This window comes from Paramormyrops kingsleyae, chromosome 5, assembly GCF_048594095.1.
Source record: "Paramormyrops kingsleyae isolate MSU_618 chromosome 5, PKINGS_0.4, whole genome shotgun sequence".
In the NCBI taxonomy this organism is placed as follows: domain Eukaryota; kingdom Metazoa; phylum Chordata; class Actinopteri; order Osteoglossiformes; family Mormyridae; genus Paramormyrops; species Paramormyrops kingsleyae.
The window spans coordinates 6,104,115-6,122,197 of record NC_132801.1 but is presented as its reverse complement, the minus strand read 5'-3'; the positions used below and the strand labels follow the sequence as shown (position 1 = coordinate 6,122,197).

The 18,083-nt window shown below is 40.7% G+C and overlaps 1 long non-coding RNA gene across 1 annotated transcript; it reads left to right on the top strand.

Annotated features, from left to right (window-relative positions):
- The first annotated feature begins 13,421 nt into the window (after positions 1-13,421).
- Positions 13,422-17,654, top strand: LOC140590834 (uncharacterized). The gene is made up of 3 exons (XR_011991681.1): positions 13,422-13,497; positions 14,468-14,589; positions 16,904-17,654. It is a non-coding gene; the product is annotated as an uncharacterized lncRNA (long non-coding RNA).
- Positions 17,655-18,083: the final 429 nt, after the last annotated feature.

Here is an 18,083-nt window from a genome sequence, read left to right as displayed (position 1 = left end):
AATCTACCGGGGATGCAGTGGGACATTGTTGCTGGCTCTTCTGAAAATGAACTTGAGATGGTGGAATTAGTACAGGATTGTTTTTTTACTCAGTTTGTTAACACCCCTACCAGGGGAGATGCCATTCTTGATCTTGTTTTGTCTAATAACCAGGACAGGATTGGTAAATTAGATGTTTTAGAACCACTTGACAGTAGCGATCATAACATGGTTAAATTTGAGGTTAAGTTTAGTGCCCGAAGAGCAAAGTCCAAATCAAAAATATATAATGTTAGGAAGGCTAACTTCAATTGTATGAGATTAAAACTAGAAACTGTGAACTGGATGGAGTTAAATAACAAAACTGTTGAAGAGGCATGGGAATTTTTTAAAAGCACATTATTGCAAGTACAAGAGGACTTCATACCTGTTTCTAGCAAGAATAAATCTAGGAAATTGCAACCTAGGTGGTTTAATAGGGACATAAAGTATAAAGTAAGGAGGAAAAGGGCTTTGTTCCAGAGATGGAAAATAACTGATGATGACATAATAAAGCAAGAGTATCTAAATCTACAGGCTGAATTAAAAAATGACATTAGACGAGCTAAAAGGAATGTCGAAAGGAAGATCGCATTGGAGGCTAAGGATGACGTTAAAAGTTTCTTCCAGTATTTTAACTCTAAAAGAGCTCTAAAAGCTGAAATTACTAATCTGCAGGATAGTAAGGGTCTTATAATTGAAAACGACATTGACATAGTAAATGAGTTCAATGATAGTTTTGCACAGGTATTCACTGTCGAGGACACTAGTAACTTACCAGTTCTTATTACTAATCCAACATCGTCTATAACTAATATATATATAACTGAAGCTGATGTTTTGCAAAGCCTAGCTAAGCTCAAAATAAATAAATCACAGGGCCCTGATGGCATCTTACCTATAGTGTTAAAAGAGATGAGGGATATTATTTGCCGACCCTTAACATTACTGTTTCAAAAATCCTTATCTGAAGGTGTGGTACCTTCTGATTGGAAGCATGCCAACATAACGCCCATTTTCAAAAAAGGGGATAGTAGTAATTTGTCAAACTATAGGCCAATCAGTCTAACTTGTATAACTGGTAAAGTTATGGAGGCTATAATCAAAGAGAAAATGGTAGATTACCTGGACTCAAATAACATTTTGAGGGATAGCCAGCATGGATTTAGGAGAGGTAGATCCTGTTTAACAAATCTGTTGGAGTTCTTTGAGGAAGCTACTCAGGAAGTTGATGATAAGAAGGCCTATGATGTCATCTATTTAGATTTCCAAAAGGCTTTTGATGTTGTTCCCCACAAGAGGCTCTCACTTAAACTCAAAGCGACAGGTATTTTAGGAACTGTAGCGACTTGGATTGATAACTGGTTAACGGATAGGAAGCAGCGAGTAGTTATAAGAGGCTCGATGTCACAGTGGGCCTGCGTTCATAGTGGGGTACCGCAGGGTTCAATTTTAGGACCACTTTTGTTCCTAATTTACATAAATGATATAGACACCAGTATATACAGTAAACTGGTGAAATTTGCAGATGACACCAAGGTGGGTGGTGTAGCAGATACTGAACTAGCGGCTCAGCAGCTACAGCGGGATCTTAATTTAATTAGTGACTGGGCTGACACCTGGCAGATGAAATTTAACATAGACAAATGTAAGGTACTCCATGTAGGGAGCAGAAATATAAAGTACAGGTATTTTATGGGACCTACTGAAATAAAGGTAGCTGATTATGAGAAAGACCTTGGTGTGTATGTTGATGCTTCCATGTCTCATTCTCGCCAGTGTGGGGAAGCAATAAAAAAGGCCAATAGGATGTTGGGGTATATCTCCAGGTGTGTGGAGTTTAAGTCAAGGGAGGTAATGCTAAGATTATACAATTCCTTGGTGAGACCTCACCTAGAATATTGTGTACAGGTTTGGTCACCATATCTTAAAAAGGACATAGCAGCCTTAGAAAAGGTGCAGCGTAGGGCCACAAGAATGATTCCTGGTCTTAGAGGAATGTCATACGAGGAAAGGTTATTTGAGCTAAATCTGTTCAGCCTCAAGCAAAGGAGACTGAGGGGGGACATGATCCAGGTCTATAAGATTCTAACAGGTTTGGATGCTGTTCAACCGAATAGTTACTTCAGCATTAGTTCAAATACAAGAACTCGTGGCCATAGGTGGAAATTAGCGGGAGAACATTTCAAACTGGATTTAAGGAAGCACTTCTTTACACAGCGTGTAGTCAGAGTATGGAATAGTCTTCCTGATAACGTAGTGCAAGCTGAATCCTTGGGTTCCTTTAAATCAGAGCTAGATAAGATTTTAACAACTCTGAGCTATTAGTTAAGTTCTCCCCAAGCGAGCTCGATGGGCCGAATGGCCTCCTCTCGTTTGTATAGTTCTTATGTTCTTATGTTCTTATACTCTATATGGACGTATTGAGACAGACCTCTTAATCACTGAATTCAGGTGTTTTCTTCAGGCACTTTACCACAGGTGTATAAAATCAAGCGCCTAGCTATACAGTCAGGTTTAGAAACATTTGTGAAAGAATGGGATGTTCTGAAGAGCTCAGTGAGTTCAAGCGTGATACTGTCACAGGATGCCACCTTTGCAATAAGTCAGTTTGTGAATTTCATCCCTGCTAGATATTCCAGTCAAATGTATGTGGTATTATTGAAAGTGGAAGTGTTTAGGAAGAAGAGAAATTCAACCACAAAGTGGCAGACGTGATAAAGTAATACATTAAAAACACGTAAAATAATTACATTTGAGGGTAAAGTGACATCATTTTAATTCAGCTTTATCAGTATTATTGTGTCTTATCTCATATAAATCAGTTTTTGTATCACTCTCCCATTACATTCTCTCACTGTGATTCTCGTGCACAGTAGTATACAGCTGTGTCTTCAGTCTGCAGGCTCTTCCCCTGTAAGGACACTGTGCTGCTGGAGGTGTCTCTGGAGATGGTGAATTTATTCTTAAGAGACTCTTTGTGAGCAGTGCTTCCATCATGCCATATACCACCAACCCATTCCAGTCCTTTCCCTGCAGGCTGTCGGATCCAGTTTGTAGCATAGCTGCTGTCAGTCAGTGAATAACCAGAGACTTTACAGGAGATGGTCAGAGACTCTCCTGGTCTCACTGTCATAGATCCTGGCTGTGTGAGTTGAACATTACAGTGAACACCTGTAAACAAGAAGAAACCAAAGTATATATGTACAATATTATTTGCATACATCACTGCTGTTTTGTTATTCACTTTTGTGTTATTCCGTTGATTTTTGTTCCTTTTGAAGAAACAGAGACTCACAGGATGCAGCTGCCAGCAGCAGCAGAGACACAGAGAACATGGTCGGTGCTGAAGATGATCTGCTGTGAGCTGCTCTTCACCGTCTTCCTTAGGAACTACTGAGGGTTTAAAGAGAGTCAACAATGTGCTGTTTGAATGAGGAGGGAGGAAGGAAACAGGGACTCATTTGCACAGGGGTGGAGTATGAAATGCCCTTTGTAGTATTAAAGGACAGGAGGAGTGATACTACAGTGCAGGTGCTGATGTTCCTGAAGTTTTACACACTAAACCTGCCACATATAGTAAGAGGAAGTTTTACTATGAGGACACTTTATATTTTTACCAGTAAAACAGAAACACTGTATAAAACTACATATGTGTATAAAATCAAAATATGATAAAACCCACGGACATGAGATGGAAATGAACACATGCTAAACACAGTTAATTTACTTATGGATAAACAACTACTAATGATTTAGATAAGCAGAACAGACGGTGGAATCTCATCATAATCACTGCAGCTGTATTACTGTAAGCATTCTGACAGAACAGAGCCCTCAGTTACTTTGTAGCTGATGACATCACAGTTGCTTTCATACATCCTACTGAAATATTGAATCTCTGGGGAATTTGGTTGTGAGCAAGAAAAGCACAAACACAGCCAGTCAAAGTCAGTGTGGAGCCCTCAGATGGAGATCATATGGAGACACATTCTGATGGACTTCATGGCTGTACAGCTGATCATATCCACCTACATTCATTATAATTTTAGCATTTATTTACCTTCTAATCCATCCAATTCCTCCATTTTTTAATCTATTATACTGCAAATTCCACATCATAGGTGTTTTAAACCACAAATCCTCAGGATATGGAACAACAATGTTACCCACTGATCCACCATGTTGTCCTTTTTATATCAGATATAAAATATTAATATTCACTCTATGACACACAAGCTTTTTGATTGACTGGCATCCTATCCATTGTGTTCCCAGCCTTGTACCCTGAGTGACCTAAGAGTTCATTGACAAGGTGCACAGACAGAGGCAGAAGGTCACAGCCAACCTGCACACACCCACATGGCAGGTCTTCTGCCTGCCAGCCCTTTGCTCATCAGCAGGTGAGCCTCTGAGTGCTCAGTGCTGAGAGGCCTGGAGCCGCTGACTGTGAGGCACCAAGCTGAGGCGGCTAAACGGGACACAGGAGTAGAGGTGCTGTGGGCATCACTAGTGATGTCAGACTTGAAATAATGTTTCAGTGGTGATTCTGAGCAACAACATACACAAACACACATTCTACCTGCTAAAATAGATTTGTATATATATTTTAAAAGGATCTTTCTTGGGCCAGCAAAGTGAATCTTTCTTTGGCCAGCACTAGTTGGTTTGATTTGTTACTGAATAACTAAGATTAACAGTTTTCATGATGTTGCTTCATTATTAAGTTTAATTTAGAAAAGAAAACTGTCATGCTGTAATTGGTGTGATTATTAACCCATCTATTAATGTTTAACATCATGGCTTTAAAGTTTACTGTGAACCTGAATCCCTGTGAGTAAAAGAAATGCCAGTTTAAAAAATGCCAGTATTTCATTATAGTTTTGGATAAAAAAAGTCTACCAAACATATTGAGAAAACTAAAAACAAGAAAGCTGTGATGAAGTAGTTTTTGTACGGCTTCCCCACAGCCCCCATCACTGTGACTCTCTGGCACAGTAGTACACAGCTGTGTCTTCAGCTTTCAGGCTGTTCATCTGTAAATACAGCTGGTTCTTGCCGTCATCTCTGGAGATAGTGAATCTGCCCTGAACAGACTGGGAGTAGTATATGTGGCTACTGCCCGTGTGGATAAAAGCGACCCACTCCAGTCCCTTCCCAGGAGCCTGTCTGATCCAGTTCAAAGGATAGCTACTGAATGTGAACCCAGAGGCTGTACATGTCAGTTTGTGTGATTCTCCCGGCTTTTTAACTGCTGGTTCAGACTCAGTCAGAGTCTGTGTATCAACACCTAGAGAAATAGAGAAAAGCAAGAAATGAGAATTACAGACATCTAACATTGAAATATAAACCTGTTCCTGAATATTTACCTGTTAAGCATATAACCATCAGAACTACTGGGAACCTTGTTAAAGATGCCATGACTGACAGATTCAGATCCAGTCACCTCTCAGTGCAGAGAGATAAATGTAGGATGAAGATGTCAGGATTTGCATGAACTCCTCCTCACTGTGTGGGCAGATATACTGAAGGTAAGTGGCAGAGTCAGGGCAGTGTGGGATCTCATATGAGAAACAGGAGCTGTACTATTATACAGGGACTCATACGAGAAACAGGATCTGTACTATTATACAGGGACTCATATGAGAAACAGGATCTGTACTATTATACAGGGACTCATATGAGAAATAGGATCTGCACTATTATACAGGGGCTCATATGAGAAACAGGATCTGTACTATTATACAGGGACTCATACGAGAAACAGGATCTGTACTATTATACAGGGACTCATATGAGAAACAGGATCTGTACTATTATACAGGGACTCATACGAGAAACAGGATCTGTACTATTATACAGGGACTCATACGAGAAACAGGATCTGTACTATTATGCAGGGACTCATATGAGAAACAGGATCTGTACTATTATACAGGGACTCATACGAGAAACAGGATCTGTACTATTATACAGGGACTCATATGAGAAACAGGATCTGTACTATTATACAGGGACTCATACGAGAAACAGGATCTGTACTATTATACAGGGACTCATATGAGAAACAGGATCTGTAAAATTATACAGGGACTCATAACTTCATATATATCAGGTTTTTCAACATCATTTCAAATCACTTGCAACTGAAATCAAATATTTATTTTCATAAATACTTTTAATGATTCAAAGATTTATTAGATTATGTTTGACTCATGCGACATATGATTATACCCAAACCAAATCCATATAACCCAGAGCAGTATTTGTCGCTGTCGTATCTTATTGTCTATTCCAGATGCATCACAAGCCTGTGGGATTCAGGACTGAAGCCCCAAATGAATCCAAATGAGCCCCGAATGATTGTTTAGCTCAGATATTTAAAGCCCAGGCTCTCATTCTGAGAATTTCATACATCACTGCAGTGCCAGTCCAGGGCTGCGTTTCCCAAAACCTCTGCAGTGCTGCAGTGCTGGTAATTTCAGAGAGAGAGAGAACTCAGTATGACCCTCGGACAGGTCAGGTCTCTCTGTTGAGCTCTTGATATCTTAAGGTCCTAGCAATATCCCAGGTCCATTTTGTGTACTTCAACCTTAGTACCAGATGTGACAAAACAAAAGTTTAAAAAGTCAATAATAAACATTATTTTGCATTTAAAATCCAATCCTCTGTAGGTACCCTTATTTCCTCAGACCTCCAATACTCTGCTCTTTCTGTGTGGAGTCTGCTTTTTTTCATTTGTTATGCAGGTTTCCACTGGGGACTCTGGTCTCCATAGACATGCGTTTAGGCTAAATGATGTCACTGAACTGCCCACTGACATCCCATCTAGGATGTACCCTGACCTGGTGCCCTATGCTGCCTGGATTGGGCTCCAAGCCCCCCTGAAACGTGACCAGAATTAGTGGTTTTAATGTCTCAGGGAATCTGAATAGATTTGACAGCCCAAACTTATAAACCACCATGAACATCAGGACTTTGATTTTAAATAAAATGATTTAGTTTCTTATATTTTAACAGGGTTTGGGTTAGGGTTAGTCTCTCCTGCACTCACCACAAGTTGATTTATATGAAGGGCAAGTGGGTGGATTTGCATATGTCCCTGGGGGATTGTGGGAGCGTCTTCATAAACACAGATGGTCATATTTCTCTTCATAAACAGCTAAGGTCCCTCCACAGAAGGAGGGTCTTCAAAAATAAATACATGTAGAGACTGAAACATTTTTCTATACACAGTACAGCTTAAATATGCTGTATTATATTCAGTCACCAGTTATTGTAATATTAACAATGTTGCCACCAGTAAAGATGCTGAATATCCTGCTGTCCAACCAAACTTTTTAAGTAAATATTTTCCCTTGTAAACAGGGAAGGCAGATTAACTGAAATTCCTGAATAAACTAAAAAAAAGTCTATGAGATTCTTTATATGTGATGTATGTGTATATGTGTTTATGGTGGCTCACATGTATGTGTTTATGGTGACTCACATGTATGTGGTTATGGTGGCTCACATGTATGTGTTTATGGTGACTCACATGTATGTGTTTATGGTGGCTCACATGTATGTGTTTATGGCGACTCACATGTATGTGTTTATGGCGACTCACATGTATGTGTTTATGGTGACTCACATGTATGTGTTTATGGTGGCTCACATGTATGTGCTTATGGTGACTCACATGTATGTGTTTATGGTAACACATTTATGTGTTTATGGTGACTCACATGTATGTGTTTATGGTGACTCACATGTATGTGTTTATGGTGGCTCACTGGGCACCACAGTTTCCTCTCTTTGCCACGGCTGCAATCAGGCTAAACGGTGTCCCTGAACTGCTCATAGAGTATGATGTGTGTGTGTGTTTGTGTGTGTTACAAAGGACTGGCACCCCATGCAGGGAGTCCCCCACCTTGTGACCCATGCTGCCTGGATTGTCTCCTCCATGACCCGACCCAGGATAAGCAGATATAACAGGCATATATGTAGATGTATCAGCCTAGGTTTGCTGATTACTGAGATCCACCACCATTCCACCACCCACAACCAGAACCACCAGCAGTAACATGCTGCTCTGGGGGCGCTGTGCTGTTCATCGGGTTAAGATGCTGTCTGTGTGACCAGAGGGTCCCAGGTTACAATCCCAAGGTTGGAAGTGTGATGTCACTGTTGGGCCCATGACTCTAATTGCCCCACGGACTGACTGTCCCAGATTTCTCAGCTGTATGTTGCTTGCGGGTAAAAGCATTTGTAAAATAAATGTCATTTACACTCTTGATTGAGATTTTACTCAGAATCCAGCCTTAATTATTATTTAAAAAGAAAAAACACTATCTGGTAATTACCGCACTGAACAAAGTGCTCAGGTTTTTCTAGACAATCTTACCTTGTGTTTTTCCGCGAGCCCAGCCTGGCATGTCAATACCTCCATTATAAAACAAAGGTTTTATTAACATAATATTTGAATTCCACATAAATTGAATGTGTGCATTTATAAGGTATAAAAATACTGTAACGGACAGGAAAGCTTTTGAATTTTATTTAATTAGAAATGAATACATCCTTATTCTCTGTGAGGAAGTAGTATTTGTACGGCTTCCCCACAGCCCTCATCACTGTGAGTCTCTGGCACAGTAGTACACAGCCGTGTCTTCAGCTTTCAGGCTGTTCATCTGTAAATACAGCTGGTTCTTGCCGTTGTCTCCAGAGATGGTGAATCTGCCCTGAAAGGACTGGGAGTAGTAAGTTCTACCACTAGCATGGGCAGCGATCCACTCCAGTCCCTTCCCAGGAGCCTGTCTGATCCAGCTCATCCAGTAGCTACTGATTGTGAAGCCAGAGGTTGTACATGTCAGTTTGTGTGATTCTCCTGGTCTCTTCACCACTGGTTCAGACTCAGTCAGTACAATCTGAGCCTTCACACCTGTAAATAAAGAGATAGAGCAGACTTTTAGATGAGCACAAAGAAAGATGCAGAGAGAAAAAGAGACAGAGAGGAGAGAGACAGGGACCTGAGAGAGCCAGTGCTGTGAGGGTGAGCAGGGCTGGTAGGAGCTTCATGTCTGCAGGACAGAGGGAGGAGCACTGAGGTAAAGTACACACTGAGTCCCAGTGACTGCTGCTCTCTGTCACACACTGACACTGGCTCCTTTAAAAGCTGTGGCAGGTTTGCAATAGATCCTCCTCTGGCAGGCATGCGGGGTGGGGGATGGGTGATGAACAGATTAATTTGCCTGAACATTGAGGTAGATGTATTATATGTTCAAACATTATCTTTCTGCAACAGAGCACACAAGCAATAATCACACTTTTTGTTGCATTCAAAATCCCATTTTAAGTATTACTGCAATGTAAATCTCTTTTAAAATGCATTAATACGTAAAACTATGTTGTACATTTCTTTTATTCAGTCTTGTGCAAGTTTAACATGGTCATTTCTTATTTTTTTACAATGCCAGTTATTCAGTTTTTAACAGAATGATAGAATACAATACAAAATTATTCATATTTTTAAACTTTAATAACCATATTACATAATTTAAGTAATGATTCACCAAAAGATATACAATTTATAGTTGCTACAGTCTATTGAAAATAAGCATGAGTCTGATATTTATGAATCCCTGCGCTGCCTGCAGTTACTGTCACACTGAGGACATCTTCTGGTTCCTGCTGGAACTGCACTGATTGCTTTTTACTTTGATAACACTGGTCAACAAAGATTCTGTCACATTTATGCCATGTATTTTTTAATGCCGATTAAGAAATTTACTCAGAATGTTGTTGTCAGACATACTTTGTGAGTGACGCAGTTTTTTGGCAATATTAATCCATCCATCTATCCATCCATTATCTACTGCTTATCCGAGGTCGGGTCGCGGGGGCAGCGTGATGTTAACGTGTACTGCTGGATATAATCCAGACTTCCCTCTCCCCGGCCACTTCATCAAGCTCCTCCGGGGGAATCCCGAGGTGTTCCCAGGCCAGCTGAGAGACATAGTCTCTAAGGGAGAGCCAGCCACCCTGCGGAGGAAACTAATTTCGACCGCTTGCACTCGCGATCTCGTTCTTTCGGTCACTACCCACAGCTCGTGACCATAGGTGAGGGTAGGAACGTAGATCGACTGGTAAATCGAGAGCTTTGCCTTTTGGTTCAGCTCCTTCTTCACCACGACAGACCGATGCAGCGCCCGCATCAATGCGGACACGCACCGATCCGCCTGTCGATCTCCCGCTCCATCCTTCCCTCACTCGTGAACAAGACCCCGAGATTCTTAAACTCCTCCACTTGGGGGAGGACCCCACTCCCGACCCGGAGAGAGCATTCTACCCTTTTCCGGCTGAAGACCATGGTCTCAGGTTTGGAGGTGCTGATTCTCATCCCAGCTGCTTCACACTCAGCTGCGAACTGTCCCAGTGAGAGCCGAAGGTCACGGTCCGATGAGGCCAACAGAACCACATCATCTGCAAAAAGCAGAGACCTAATCCTGAGGTCACCAAACCGGACACCCTCAATCGCCTGGCGGCGCCTAGAAATTCTGTCCATAAAAGCTATGAACAGAATCTGTGACAAAAGGCAGCCCTGATGGAGTCCAACCCTCACCGGAAACGAGTCCGACTTTCTGCCGACCATGCGAACCAAGCTCTGACACTAGTATAATATTGTACAGTACACCTGTAATTTTACAAAATATCAATACTGCAGAATACCGTAACAGACACAGTATGTAACACTATATGGAACTTACAGACACATACATGCTAGAATACAGTGTCTGTAATGATACTACATTACCTCAAACTAGTAGTTACTGCTTTTGTCAGCTGCTATGTTTGTCTGCTCTTGTAATACTGTATCGTTGCTCTTGTGTTTGTCTTGCACTCTCTCTCTCTTTGCTCTCCTTGCACTGTATAATTTTGTCCTGCCTGCACTTAAGTAGTCTTGTGTTGTTTCTGTTTTTGTAGTTCTTGTAGCTCCACAGTCCTGGAGGAACAATATTTTGTTTCACTGTGTACTGTGTATATGGCTGAAATGGCAATAAACCTACTTAACTTAAGAAATCAGAAGCATTCAAGTACAAAATAAACTCTATGTAAACAATCAAATGCAAGCACTGTTATCTTATATGAAAACAAAGGCATTAAAAGTATTAGGCCTCCTATTGTCATTCAGCTGTGGGTAAAGCCTGCATGTTTAGGGGAAGCTGATTTATATGAAGCTCAGATGGATGCACTTGTTTGTCTCGCTGAGGGAGTGTGGAAGTGTCTTCATAAACACAGATGGTCATACTGTACTTCCCTCCATAAGGGGCTCTGGCGCCCCCACATGGTGAGGGTCTGCAAAAAAGAAACATTTTCAGGAAATTGTGTTCATTTACTATAAATATGCTGTTTTCCACACCAGTTATTGTAATACTAGCACAATGGACACCAGTATCAGATTTTTAAGATTCTTTATAACCAGTAGCAATTGGTTCTTAAGCTAAATTGTAGCAGTAAATATCTTACCTTCCAAACAGGGAAGGCAGATTAACTAAACTTTCTGGATAAAAGAAACAAAGTACCTTAGGAGTTTGAGATGTAGATGTGTCTGTATGAGTTAAGAACATAAGAAATTTACAACATAAGAACATAAGAAATTTACAAACGAGAGGAGGCCATTCGGCCCATCAAGCTCGTTTGGGGAGAACTTGACTAATAGCTCAGAGTTGTTAAAATCTTATCTAGCTCTGATTTAAAGTAATCCAGGGTTTTAGCTTCCGCTACACTAACAGGAAGACTATTCCATACTCTAACTACATGCTGTGTAAAAAAGTGCTTCCTCAAATTCATTTTAAAATGTTCTCCCGCTAATTTCCACTTATAATTTCCACTTGTTCTAGTATTTAACTAATACTGAAATAGCCATTTGGCTGAACAGCATCCAGACCTGTTAGAATCTTATATACCTGGATCATGTCCCCCTTAGTCTCCTTTGCTCAAGGCTAAACAGATAGTTTGTGTAGCATGGAGATTCAATGGGTACCATCTATGGTTGCAGTTTGGCTAGCTGGCGTCTCACAATTGCCCATAGTGCATGACTGTGAGTGTGTCTATGTGCTCTGTGATGGACTGGCATCCTGTCCACGATGTATCCCTGATCTGTATCCTGTGCTGCCTGAGTCTCCAAGTCTCCCCATGACCCAGACCAGGCTAAGGCATTAGATGATGTATATATGCAGTCTAGGTTGGCTCTCAGTTCAGAAACAAGCTTTAGTTTCTGCTGCTTGTTCCTTAGCTTGTTTTACTAGGTTCCTGTTTGTGTTCTACCTTCTGCCCCTGGGTCACACAGTGTGACCTGAGGAGTGGAGCCCCTGCTTATCAGAAGCTCAGTTACTATCAGCACTGAATACCTGTATCTCCCAGGTTTCTCAGCAGGTGGTGACCTGCCTTGGCTCTTTCTGTATGCTTCTTGTTTACGGTGCTTATTTACCCTAGGAAGTTACATCAATGATAACATGATCAGCTCTTTCTGGCCAATCTCACATGCTGATTCCTCATGTCTGACCAAGGGTAACAGTTCTTCCATTATACTTAAAGAATAAAGAATTTCACATGATAGAATTACTCATAAATTATATTTGTATATTTAAAAGTGAAAAGAGAATTAAAGCTTGTGAATTTGATTAAAATATAAAAATTAGACATCCTTATTCTCTATGAGGAAGTAGTATTTGTATGGCTTCCCCACAGCCCCCATCACTGTGAGTATCTGGCACAGTAGTACACAGCTGTGTCTTCAGCTTTCAGGCTGTTCATCTGTAAATACAGCTGGTTCTTGCCGTTGTCTCTGGAGATGGTGAATCTGCCCTGAAAGGACTTGGAGTAGTAAGTGCTACTACCATCACTGCTGAAATAAGCGATCCACTCCAGTCCCATCCCAGGAGCCTGTCTGACCCAGCTCATGCTATAGCTACTGAATGTGAAGCCAGAGGCTGTACATGTCAGTTTGTGTGATTCTCCTGGTCTCTTCACCACTGGTTCAGACTCAGTCAGTACAATCTGAGCCTTCACACCTGTAAATAAAGAGGTAGAGCAGACTTTTAGATGAGCACAAAGAAACATGCAGAGAGAAAGAGAGACAGAGAGGAGAGAGACAGGGACCTGAGAGAGCCAGTGCTGTGAGGGTGAGCAGGGCTGGTAGGAGCTTCATGGCTGCAGGACAGAGGGAGGAGCACTGAGGTAAAGTACACACTGAGTCCCAGTGACTGCTGCTCTCTGTCACACACTGACACTGGCTCCTTTAAAAGCTGTGGCAGGTTTGTACAGGATCCTCCTCTGATGGGCGTGGGGCGGGTAATGGGGGGAAAATGGTCACATGATAAAGAGATGAATTTACTATGAAAAGTCTTATTATACAAACTGAGGACATGCTCTGTGCAATTCAGTCTACAAGCGATAATCACACACTTTCTGTAGAATCCAAAATACAACATTAATGTAAGTATTTTAGCATGCATTAATAGGTAATAGTATGTGTGTATATATATATATATATATATATATAGTCTATATATGTAGACTGAATAATTTATGTTATAGTGTGTTGTGCAAAGGTAAAATGTTATTTTCTTAATTTTTTACCAAGTCATTTACTCAGATTTTAATAGAATGAAATATAATGTAAGTGTTAAACTATTTACATTCATACATTGATGTTAACGTGTACTGCTGGATATAATAGTATATGATTGAACATTACATGCTTTTAGATTTTTAATGAATTTATTGTTTTGATTGAAAGTTTGTTGTTTGAAGGAGTTTGTAGGAAATTCATGATAAGTATATATATAAATAAATATATAAATAAATATATAAATATATATATATATATATATATATATATATATATATATATATATATATTACATCATTTTGGCATGATTCACAATAGCGGTTTATAAAAGCAATACAGCTGCTACAGTCTATCTAAAATAGGTCTCAGTCTGATATTTGTGTCTCTCTGCTGCCTGCATTTACTGTCACACTGAGGATATCTTGTGGTTTCTGCTGGAACTGCAGTAACTGTTTTTTCTTTGAAAATCGTTCTGTGTCTACAGACCAGAGGTGATTCTACCCCCTTTCAGCTTATTTGTTGCACAGCCCATCTGAAAAATTATTTTTCACTTTTTGTACAAATTGGCATCCCATATTTCGTTAGATGAAAATATCAACCCAAATCCTAGAATCACCCCTGCTACAAACCACAGGAATTATATTAAACACTCTTTGAAATTAATTTCTTTTTCTTATCATCTTAAAGCTTTTTATCCTGGCATTCAAATTAAACTGAGCAGCTCTATACACATTATATCAGGACTATAAAAGTCATGATTTTATCAAAGATTTTGTAAAAGTATAAAAATATCAGTTTTGCATTCTCCTGTCCTGGCCTTTTTCCCCTTTTCAGTAGGGGATGGATGGAGACGCACACAGCGACCGAGACCAACACAATGAAAAGGATGACCGGCACTTGGACCCGAGGCTTTCAGCACCAATTGTGTTTCTAAAGGAATGCTTTTATCAAGGGAGGTAATGCTAAGATTATACAATTCCTTGGTGAGACCTCACCTAGAATATTGTGTGCAGGTTTGATCGCCATATCTTAAAAAGGACATTGCGGCCTTAGAAAAGGTGCAGCGTAGGTCCACAAGAATGATTCCGGGTCTTAGTGGAATGTCATACGAGGAAAGGTTAGTTGAGCTAAATCTGTTCAGCCTCAAGCAAAGGAGACTGAGGGGGGACATGATCCAGGTCTATAAGATTCTAACAGGTTTGGGTGCTGTTCAACCGAATAGTTACTTCAGCATTAGTTCAAATACAAGAACTCGTGGCCATACAGTAGGTGGAAATTAGCGGGAGAACATTTCAAACTGGATTTAAGGAAGCACTTCTTTACACAGCGTGTAGTCAGAGTATGGAATAGTCTTCCTGATAACGTAGTGCAAGCTGAATCCTTGGGTTCCTTTAAATCAGAGCTAGATAAGATTTTAACAACTCTGAGCTATTAGTTAAGTTCTCCCCAAGCGAGCTCGATGGGCCGAATGGCCTCCTCTCGTTTGTATAGTTCTTATGTTCTTATGTCCCCACAATGAAAAACTTTGCTTCTATCATTATTATTGTAGCATGGAGACTGCGTCATTATGGTTATTTTCAAAGTTTTTCTCAGGTTCAATGACAAAGCAGACTTTTCTTCAAAACTATTTATTGCATTGTTTGTTATGTTGTTTACAGTCAAGCCACCAACATACAATAAAATTTAAACATGACTGTTTAAATGCATAACAGAAATTGATTATACAAAAAAATACAGTGGGGTCAGTTCGGACGTAGCACAGTGCTCATTTAGTAAATGCACAGCTAAATATGCTAATTGTGGGCGTTAATGTTAAGTTAACATTATGCCAAGTCGTCACAAATAAAACAATGCATGGGAAACGGCTTTGGCGTGTTAGTTGCAGTGCACTATGCAACAAGCTATTGTAAACAAGCTAACGTTAACTAGATAATTAATACTTTAATCGCTAATATAGCAGATTCATGGAAAATTACATCGGTAATCAACATTTTTGCCGCAACTAATTTATGAATGAGTTTGCACATTACAGTAAAGAGAATCGCTTTATTTAAAGTGAATAAAATACCCTACTTACTGGAGAACAACATTAATTGAGCCGCAGCCACACACCTGATTCGTGTGTGTAGAGTAGGTGAGATGAACTGGGAAAGCAGGCAGTTGGCCAAACCACTGTGAGGAAGGGGAGGGGGAACTCAACTGTTTCTTAAATGCATTTTTTCCGTTTGTTCTTCTTTCTACTTACAGAATTATTTTACGTATACATACATATATTTTTCACAATAGATAGTGCGATTTTTTTTTTTATAATATTTTTTGGGGGGACAACCCTCGGATAGGGGGGGACATGTCCCCTCCGTCCCCCCCGGGATTTACGCCCATGAGTACGACCCAAAATAAATACGTCCGTGGTTTGATCTCCACCAGGGATCCCTCAACAGCTCTTATAAACTGGTTAATTCCCGTCCCCTGTATGACCCAGATTACCCCTGCGCACCTGCCAGAGTTATACCGTGTAGGCATGCCGAAGCGCCACGCCATGTTCTTCAGCCCCAAAATCCCGCGTTATCGCGTGAAACGCGAAAAGCTTGGAGAGCTCTTAAAGTGATAGTAGCCGCCCCTATTCAGCAGCGTTTTGGGGATACTACCCCAATATATTAAATATGGAAACTGGGAGAGTTTCTCCACTCAGCTACATGTACAACAATATATTTCATAGAGTACATGTTCGGAATGACAGCTTGTTCTGAGCCTAATGCTCACAGTGTCTCCAGAATGTCTGAAATTTGCTGAGTGCTTTTCAACAATCCGTGATCTTTTTGTACAGCTAAGCCACACACATGTGACACTGTGTATCCAGCACAGTAATACACAGATGTGTCTTCAGCTTTCAGAGCAGACAGTTTCAGATACACCATGCTGTTGCCGTTGTCCCTGGTGATTTCTATCCGTCCCTCCACACTCTTTGCATAAACAGTTTTACTGGCATCATACCAGATAACCCCCATCCACTCCAGGGGCTTCCCAGCAGGTTGTCTTATCCAGTGCATGCCATAGCTTCCAAAATTAAATCCAGACCCCTTACAGGAGAGACTGAGAATTGTCCCAGGCTCCTGTAGTACTGGATTTGATGGAATGGACTCCAGACCTTCACATATTACACCTATAAAAAATACACAGAGCAAAACAATAATCAGATGAACACATTGTTTTTGAATGAGGAACGTCAAACATTTTTGATGTGAAACAGGAAATATTTCTTCTTACTAGGGAGACCAAGTAAGAGCAGAAGCAGCGGGAGCTTGTCTGCCATCCTTGATGTGGGGAGATACAGCCTGATTCAGGACGGAATCTCTATGGCATAAGTAGGCAGTGGGTGTGATTTGCATGAGAATCTCCTGAGGTCAGTGCCGAGATAATTGCCAGAAGTGAAACTCTTTTTGAGAACATCTACAAAGAGAGAGAGATAGAGAGATAGAGAGAGAGAGAAGGTAATGTTCTTCCGAAAAATGTATCATAAATTAACAGTGGTACATGAAAAAGCTTTTTGGGGGCCGGGGGGTGGATCTCAGTTTCTCTATGATGAGTAGCATGAGTAGCATTTTCCAGCAGCTGATGTGTTGGAGGTGAACAGATATTTAAATGCCCCTAATTCTGATTTAAGTCATTTACAGTCAGTGCTAATGGTGTTAGACACATTTTCTTCATTGCAAACTTGTCTAAATGCTAAAATAATGGGCTTTTTTTCTTCATCAAACAGGTGCATCCTGTTGGGACACATTGTCATGCACCAGTGCACTGAAGTCTATGTATAAATAAATATTTAAATAAACATATTTGAATAAATATTTATGGTCTTTTTTGTGGAACTATGTCAGATTTTCTTCTAAGCTTTACAACAGAATGCTTGTTAAACAATGTATTAATGTAAAATATGATCCACATGAAGTAATTAATCTGTGACACTTTTCAGTGTAAGTTTCTTACATAGTTTCTTGCCCAGAGCTTCACTGGAGGTTTATGAAAAGGAGGCGAAGCCTTTATTATGGGGGCCTGATGGAAATGACAGCGGCTTAAACTGGTGGGGGTGGCGACTAGAGGCTGGTGGGGGTGGTGACCAGAGGGGGGTGGGGGTGGCGACCAGAGGGGAGTGGGGGTGGCGACCAGAGGGGGGTGGGGATGGCGACCAGAGGCTGGTGGGGGTGGCAGCGGTGATTTAGTCATTTAATTAAAATGGAAATAAGTCTGACTTTCTTGGGTGGGCAAACGATCCATTTCAGTGGTCACTGCTCATGCCACGCCTACCTGCAGCCACGCCCATATTAGTGTACATTTATTTGGGGGGGACTAGAGAGCGTTTCAGAGGGGCTAAAGCCCTCGCGACACCCCTGTTCCTTGCTAATATTTAAAAATCAATCTGCTGTATTGAAGACCAATGCTATTCCTGCTT